Genomic DNA, 9,534 nt, shown 5'->3' with positions numbered 1-9,534 from the left:
CCAAAACAAGAGATTTATAAAGAAAATGTAAGAAGTTCGGTAAGCAGATTCGTCGACGAAAATCAGATTAGATCTGAAACAACGACCGACCAGTAAACTTCTGTGGATTGATTTAGCTGCAGCCTCAACAACAGGTCAAGAACAGGGCCATCGCCCTACTCTTGGTACAATACAGCCTCGAGAAAAACAGATCATAAGAAACACAAAATTCAAAGGCAAAAGAAAAAAGTTTGAGAGCGACGAGAGTGTTGAAGGTTGAGCGAACGAAATCGATAAGATGGCGAAGGTGTTGAAGAAGTTGCGGTGAGGACTGAGGAACTATAAATTTTTTTAATACCTTAACTATTTTATTGTATTAAATTTTGTTAGATAGGAATGTGGTTTTATGTCAAAACCAATAGACACTTTTTTGAAGTTACCTCGAGACGGACGATTGTACGACACTTGTTCTAACTCGATGAACAAGTTAGCCGATCAAAATCCAAGAGTTGTGGGTAACATCGACGTATGTCGTAACCTTCCTTTGCGTTTTAGGGAAATTTTATTTATAAAACGCGAAAAAGAAAGAAATACATTGAAATAGACATTAAAATAAGCATTAAAGACCGTCAATTGCAAGGAAAAATAGTTGTTTTCAAAGAGTACAACTAATGGTACGGAATCGATATGAAATTTCACTCCCACTAATTTTGAAGTTGGAATTTTTCCAATAAATTGTTTTGACTTCCAAAGTCAAATTTTCTTTATTTAATTGATTTAATCTATTTTAAATTTAGTTAATAAAATAATTAACTAAAAATTTTAGTTCATGTAATATCTAATATTAAGTTGATAATTTTAGCTTATCCGGATAGATCTGATTGTTTGATTTTGAATCCGTCTTTAGAAAATTAATATTTAAATCTTACTTAGATTTAAATATCACTTCTCTCTTTTTTATGTTTAATTCATAATTAAAAGTTAGGTTAAATATATCAGATATATTTAACGTTTTCTCCCAAAAATTGATTTTGAACATTTCAAACTCATATTCAACACATTGTTCTAAGGTTTTGCCCGCTATGAGCTAGCAGGGGAACCAAATGAACTTATAGATAATGAGCCCAACGATATGAGATTACCTGGAATGTACTCTTTTAACCTAGTTAAACAACATATGTTGTTAACTAATGAGTCACCTCACTAAAACTCATTTTGCACTTTCCTTATTGTAGATATATTTATGTCCACTAGATATAACCATTTTTAGTAAGTCAACCCTTTACAGGTTGTTCATAATTACAGCTATGTCAAAATGTCGTTTTACCTTCGAAATTACGTCTTGTTCCTTAAGTCTCTTGTTGATCCTCTAATAAAAAATAATTAGCTTGTCTAATCATTAAAATGAATCCCTCTCAAACCAATAACAGAGTGGGGGACCTTTGTTCAAGACCCGGAGTCAGTATTTAAGAGAACAATCTATCTACTATCTCTAAAAGTGAATAGGAGCGAATTTCATTTTGAACCCTGTGTCCTCAACTATCTACTAGGTTTTTACGAATAAAATGGGAGACTTGTTGAGGGGGCAAAGTTTGGCCCCTCTCACCCATGTAGATCAAAGGATAATCCCGAATAAACAGTTCATAGTTAACGAAGGATTGAGGTCAAGTTATCTAGTTCATAATATTGAATAGTCAGTCTTAAACAGTAAATAATATTATAAAGTAAGAGTGACTTATTACTTGGTTTGGTTTTATATAAACTCTTTTGCATAAGTATGACCCTACTCACATATCTCCACATGAACGATTCGAGATTATATTATTTTGAACTAACTACAATAAGAACCACATCCAATAGTCTCTCTAGAACAAGGTGCATAGTCTTATCCATATATAAATCGTTTTTGGCTCTCTACTCTAACTTGATCCACTTTTATGTCTTTACATAAAACTCAAATACTCATATCTGTAGCTATGAATCTTAGTTTATTAGATTTTTAGGGTTTCTAAATACGAAATAAGCAATTAAAATGTTCAACTTTATTGCAAATAGAAATATGTTTAACTTTTACGAATAATGATTTTTAGAACATAAAATCCAACAAACGACTCTCTCAAGCTTAGTTGTGCGGTCAATTATTGTTTCTCTCAATGATTTTGCCTATATTCTTACCTTCTATGTAGAAATGTCCTTTCTATTCCTCCTGGTTTAAGAAGGCAATAAGATCTTCTTCTCATGCACCAACTTTCTAAAGCTTACATAAAGCTAAACATTAGATTAGTGTGGTCACATTGAGTAGTATTGACCAAAAAAAAAAAAAAAAAAAAAACTTATTAATCCTCAACAATGGTGTCAAAAACTTGACCGAACGATTATGTATGAATGATAAAATAATAAGAAATTTTTTCTAAGGACAAGTACACTACCGATGAAGTAATAACTGTTGTAATATTTCAAGAGAGTGAATCCCACAAGATCGGTATCACTTTAAATTCTATTAAGACAACCAAACCGAGAGGGGAAAGATATTTTGAAATTACATCACCTAAACGTAAGTTTTTTTAATAAAATGTCCATTAGAGACCAGATATCCTTGTTTTTTTTCGAAATGATTAAAAATATCATTCTTACTATCAAGTAGAAAATTTTCAAATCTTAAGTTTATAGTCCAAGTTTTAGTGATAGTACTCACTAAAACATTATTATGGTTCATAATTAAAGTAATTATAAGATTAAAAAAACAATCCATTTAATTTATTTAATGACAGAGAAGGAGTAGTAAATAATTTGCTTTCACAATAATTACTTTTTTAGATTGAGAGATCTGAGAGAGTCATACCAACTTTGTTACGTTGGATTGGAAAAAGATGACCACATAGAGCAATAAATATATGCCAAGTTTACCATCCTTTGGATTTTCTTTTTCCAATCAAATACTCACCAAATTGCAACTGATTTAGAAAAAAAAAAATGCCAAATACAAAAGTGCAATCCTTGCCCAAAAGGTAAATTATATTCAATGCTTTCATGATCATCAATGTTTTATCTTTTTAACTTTCTCTTTTCCTCCCTGCTTTTGTCTATCGCTAATCTTCTGGTCTTTCCTTTTTATATTATCCTGATAATTTTCTTTTATAAGAAAATAGTCTTTTTTTTTAATGGGTTTTAACAATGATAAATTGTTTTAAACTACTTGACGTTAACTTTATTTGTGCTATGATAGACAAAGATAGTAGTTTATCATAGTTTATGTTAGGATAGAGTATGATATTTTTCTATATTGTACATATTTTAGTTAATTTTTCTAAATTTGAAAACATAACCCTTTTAACAATCACTATTATTCTTAATGTTTTGATGGGTTGTATATTTGAATTTAAGCTCCACAGTACGTGAGCATGTATATATCTGAATTGTAACTCTCGTGATAAATGATACATACTTGAGTTATCTTTAAGTTAACGTCTTGAATGAAATATGTACCATGAGTATGGTCTTTTTAAAAGGAAAGTTGTAAAAAATAGAACATTTGACAAAATATTTACACTTCATAGAAAGGTTATGGAACAAGACTTTTTGAAAGTGGTGTTATATGCGATTAGGGTGTTTCACGAGAAGGACTAGGTGAGAAGAGGTTAGAAACTTCCCATAAATTTCTTAAGAATTGTAATAGGCACGTGTAAAGATTTAGTTAAGTATGATTGAGTTAGACCTTAAGCTTATACGTACACCACTAAGAATAAGAGCTGGCGAGCTAAAAGTTTAAGGATGACTAAGCTAAGACTAGTATAAATAAGAGGAGGATGATTATGTAGTATTGATACTCTGAATTTTGAAGAGAAAATATGGGGGTTAAAGTGTCATTGAAGTGACTACATGTGAGAAGAAGAAGGAAAGTAGAAGCAAGAAGAGTTCGAATTACCAAGTGTTGTGAGTGTTTTCTTCAAAAGTTTTACATACACGTGAAAGGTTTTCATTAAAGTCTTTATTAATTGAATAATGATTTCAATTTAAATGTTGATGAAGAAATTAATTGAGAACTTTATGCTATGTTTTAAAGCATGTTTATATGAATAAATGTTTATGAAATGGTCTTCAAATCATTAGTCCACTTCTTGTTGATAAACTAACTATTATGTGCACATAAAGAGTAAAGGCAGCCTTGTATAAAATATGTACAGGACGAAATGAGAGAAGATAGTGTATAAAAGATGTGCATCGTGTCTCGACCTGAGCAACAAGGAATGGATCAAAATATTCTCGATCCTGATGGTGAAATGGGCATTTGAGTAGTCTAAATGCGAGTTGATGAGTTTTTTAATAGAGAATGATTTAGGTCCTTAGCGAATGGAATGACTTGACGATTAATGTGGGATTAAGAGAAAAGTAATTTGAAATGTTATGTTAAAGTGATTTGATGTGAAAAATGATACGTTCAAGAGATATTTCGTGAAAATGATTTCTTAAAACTTCACTAAAGGTGTGTTTGGAATACATTTTGAAGTGTTTAATTTAGATCATTGCAACGACTCTGAAAACTAGAGATGAAGGGTTATAATTTTGATTAGACAAGTATGTAGCTGTAATTATGTTTCAACATTTATTAAAGTGTATTTACATTATTTTAGCTGAAGAAAGTAGCCTATACTCTATGTAGAGGGGTATTTTGGAATTTTGCAAAATCTTATTTATTGTTTTTTTTTCTTCATTTTTTCATTTTTGAAAGAAAAAAAAAGCGGTTTTGCTATTTTTCAAACTGACAACTTTAAAATTGTTTTTCTCCTTTCCTACTTTAGGGTAAGTAGATGAGTGTTTCCTTAAATGGTGTCTCCAGGTCTTGAACAAAGGGCCATACCCTCTCTATGGCACGAGAGGTGTTTCTATTATTGGTAGGACCATAAATAAGTTGTTCATTAGAGGGAATCCAATGGTAAAACGGCAAATTGACCCAGCTGGTGTTTCGAACACTTGTGAAGACTGACTTACTATTAATCGTCTATATCCATGGACACAAATATATGTTTACAGTGAGAAGAGTTCAACTGTGAGTCTTTAGTGAAGTGTACTCGCAGTTAACGAATATTGATTAATGTGGTTAATGAGTTTGACCAATTAATCTCAAAACGTTGTAACTTCTGATCTGTAGGTCCATTAGATCCACTTCATAGCTTGTAAAGGGTAATGAGATTTATTTATATTGGTTATAGTTTGAAATGTTTAAATTTACTTTAGGAATTAGTTTAATGTACAGTGATAAATTATAATATAAAGTTTATTAAATTTTAATATATAAATTTAATTTTGGATATGATTCAAAATTACTTTATAAGAGAGAAAATATGTGAATGAGTTCAAATATTAATTTAATGTGAATTAGATTCATATTAAAATTATTGGTTACGACACAAACTTATATTTGAATATGATTCAAATTTAATTTAAGTACAAAATATTTAATTTAGCTATTAATTAATTAGAGAATTAATTAATAGTTTAGTTTTATTTAATTAAATTTGATTTAATTATATTAATATAAACCTATAAGATCTTGGAGAGATATTCATTCAAACAAGATTTGAATGAAATATTAATTAAAAATGATTTAATTAATTATTAACTAATTGATTAATGGTTAATTAATAAGTAGATTTGATATCTCTAATAATTTTATATTTTTTAAATTAATATAAGTTCATGATTCTCTCATACTATTTTTCCAATTATTAACTAATTGGAGAGGTATTCATTCAAACAAGATTTGAACGAAATATTAATTATTAACTAATCGATTAATGGTTAATTAATAAGTAGATTTGATATCTCTAGTAATTCTATATTTTTTAAATTAATATAAGCTCATGATTCTCTCATACTATTTTTCCTATTCCAGCAAGGAAAGAGAGTTGTAAATATTTAGAAGAAAACAATTTTATTCAACGAATTTATGAAGAAAAAAAACCAATACTTTTGCTCTCTGCAAAAAGAAAAAAGTTTCTCTCAAATATCTCTAAAAAAAATTTCATTCCAATTGGTTTCCACAAACCAATCTCATCCTAGAGAATAGGAAGGTCTCCGACGAGTGGTGTCCCAATTTGGAGAATTACTTTGTAGATTCAGGAAAGGAAGAAGTAAGTTTTTCTTTCACTAATCTATAATTAGAAAGCATCTTTAGCCTTCAAGTCTTATTAAGAAAACAAGTTTCTTAATTATTTTTACCAATGTACTCCTATTTTGGGATTCCCAAACTAATTTGAAGAATGTTTATGTAAAATATTTCACTACCATAAGGCTTTTATCCCTTCAGAAGGTAAAATGATATTTTTATCTCGATTATAACTTGTAGAAATATAAGTCATTTTGGCATTATAAGTAAAGCAGTGGACTCAAAACATGAGATAAATGATCAAAATGCACAACTTTTAGTGCAAAATTGTAATATTAAGAGAATGCACCTTGCATAAGTTTTAATGCCTGATTAAATGTTGTTTTAAGTGTTTTTTTACGGAGAAAGGCGTAAAGAAGAAATGAAGTGAAGATCACGCATTAACTTAGCAAAAAGAAGCAGACTGGCAATGCATGAGTTGCAAGGCGAGATGCGAGTACAACATTAAGGAAGATGATTCCCTAAAAGACAAGAATGATAGTTGGGGCTAATGTGACAAGAAACAACTACTTTCTACACTGACATTTTTAGACAATGACTATTGTACAGTGTAGGTAAGGGCGGATGTGCAGCATGAACATTTAAATTTTCGTCTAAAGTATGCCTATAAAAGAAGCCTAACTCCATCATAAAGATTATCATATAAAGGAGGTCATCCTTAAGGAAGCCGGTGAAGGACGAGTTTTTGAGTCCACTATATGTAGTGGTAGTTTTTTCTTTAACCTTTCTCTGGTCAGCATCTGAGTGAGAGCTTAGAAAGAGGTTAGAGAGAGAGAAGTTCCCCTACCATTTTTCATAGCTTGTAAAAGAGCCAACAAATGCAACCCAATGCATTATATGGCTCAACATAATTATTTTCTTTCCATTTTGTAATTTGTGATGTATTGTATGAATATTCTTCATTTTATGGCCGGAAGACCTAAATTATCAATACAATGCATTTGTAATTTCATGTTTAGCTAAGCTTAACTCAATCGCTTGGCTAGCGTTGCTCGCCAATTGCTCAACAGAGTAAGTAGTAAGAATATAACTAAACATGTATAGAAGAAAGTTTGGAAACAAACTCCATTACGACGTTTTGACTCCAATCATTTGTGTTCTGAAGGAAGAATAATTGTAGATTGCCTAGAATACTAAGACTTTCCTTCATCCTTCTTAATGCAATTTAGTTTGCATTCCATCATCATCCCATTCCATTTCCCTCTATAGAATCTTTTATATAAATAAGTAGATTAATATAGTTTAATATTTATATGGTATAGAATTTATACCCCTTGGTTGAGAAGTAAGCATTATAAGCAAGCTTTTAGAAAAAAAAATTGTGTTCACACTGACTTATCCAGGAATCCTCTCGATTCCCTTACACTTGGACAAATGTGAGGAAAAATTGTACTAAACGTTAATCATGAATAAAGCAACACATAGGTAGGAAATGCATCTTATCGCATTATCCAAGCATAGACGCCTATTATTAGTCGCATTAGTAGAACCCAACATGATATTCTTAAAACTAAGTTTTGCATCAGATGAAAGAAAAGATAACTCCCCAAGCACTAGCTGAGGTTACGAACAACCTGTGAAGAATTAACTTACTAATCATGGTTATATAAGATGAACACAAATATATCTATAGTGAGAAAATTGCAACTATGGGACATTAGTTCCGAGGCCCTGATCTTGAGAAAGGAAGTTCTATTGAAGAGGATCCTTGCTGAAAAGTTATTATGGATAAGTATGAGACATCCCACGAGAAAAGATGCGAAAAGAGAACAAGTGATGCGAAGAGAAATGCTTAAGTCAAGGATTCTATCGCATGAAGGTAAGTGGCCCACGATAAGAATAGTTGGCGAGAAAGAAGCATGTATTGGACACCAAGAGTTAGGAGTTTAGCATAGTAATTCATGGAGAAGGACTTACGCTAAGGAAAATGTGGTGAGAAAGTAGGTGTTCTTTTGATAAGACTAGATGATCCCTTAAGGAAGTAAATGTCTGTTGCTTCTCGAGAAGATAAGGAGAGTGCAACGATAAGAGAGTTTGGCTTTTCAAGAAGATAAGATGTGCATCTCAAGGAAATGTCCAATCCTCACTGACGTTTAGCCTGCGAGTTGAGTTTGGGTTGGTTGCATGGTGTGGCGAATTGGTAAGGAGACACGGGTTGTCACACCCTAATCAGAAAAACAACTAGAACACATAAATATTATAGGATTAAGTGGTATGTCCTAGATATAACTCACCTAGCCATATTTGGTCATATGGATCTCTTAAAAGCAGTCATATGTGGCATATATGCCTTCGAGAGAAGCATGCCTTAATCATAAGTATGTCTTGGTGAGTTAGATCGCATCAAAGTTATCTCTCTACTTATTTGAATGGTAACACGAGGAAATTCCTGCCTTCATTCCCTTAATACAAGTTAGATGCGTTATTATATCTTTCTCTTCACTTCGCCTTACAGACTCTCGTTGTGTAATTAGCCAATTCTTACATTTGTTATTCTTTAATTCTTTCAACTCACCTAAATGAATAAAGGATCCTAGAACTAACGTCTGAAAACAATTCCCTACGTTCGACCCTGGATTATCTAGGTAAACCTACTTTTTCGCTTGCACTTGGGCAAGCAGTAGGAAAACTTGTACATAACAAGGACTTAGGAATTACGTGATGAAGAAGATTAGACTTGGTTTTATTTTATTCAAAGTAAATTTTAAGGGTTGTATTTTTAATTTATGAGCCTTATAAAACTGTTAAGTTAATAGAGAGGAGTTAAATTATTTCGCTATTTAGTTTATTGTTATCTATGTGAGTTGTCGCCTAGGAGTTAAAGTTGAGTTAAACTATGTAAAAGTACTAGGTGACGGAGTAAAGTCCAAAAGTTGTAAATATTCCCTCTTTGTTTATCTTTGTGCTTATCGCCTACAAGATGTTTAAGTTAAGTGTTAAGAGCTTGGCAGTGAAGACAAGTTTAAAGAATTGTTTTTCGCTGCAAAAAAGTTATGAAGGTCTCTAAGGCTCAATGAAAGAGCTTTGCAAAGAGACAAGCGAAAGAGTTATTCTACTTACTAGGCGTTTAACATGTTATCTCGCAGAGAGATACACAATAGATGTCTAGGCGGCACATCCTCATCTGGTCGAGTGGAGTGGCATTTGGGGTGGAATGGATATTAGTTGAATGACCAATTAGTTAACAAATGTTGATTAGCTCGATCAAAAAGAGTTTACCCATTTAACTGTTTAGATCATTAAAGCTCATGATCTATAGGTCGTCCATTAGGTTCCCTTGCTAGCTCATATGGAATCAACTTAAAACAATACGTTGGATTAGTTCGAATAGTTTGAATTAGGTAAGGACAGAGAAACTGACAAGTGTATGTGATATAAGGATCGGTTAT

General features: G+C 31.5%; 1 non-coding gene across 1 annotated transcript; it reads right to left on the bottom strand.

Moving 5' to 3' along the window:
- Window positions 1–23: 23 nt before the first annotated feature.
- LOC116406361 lies at window positions 24–125 on the bottom strand. Its single transcript, XR_004219374.1, has one exon. It is a non-coding gene; the product is annotated as a small nucleolar RNA snoR109 (small nucleolar RNA).
- Between the last annotated feature and the right edge of the window lie 9,409 nt (window positions 126–9,534).

This window comes from Cucumis sativus, unplaced genomic scaffold (assembly GCF_000004075.3).
Source record: "Cucumis sativus cultivar 9930 unplaced genomic scaffold, Cucumber_9930_V3 scaffold91, whole genome shotgun sequence".
NCBI classification, from domain to species: domain Eukaryota; kingdom Viridiplantae; phylum Streptophyta; class Magnoliopsida; order Cucurbitales; family Cucurbitaceae; genus Cucumis; species Cucumis sativus.
The sequence above is the reverse complement of the archived record's forward strand: the minus strand, read 5'-3'. Positions and strand labels throughout refer to the sequence as shown.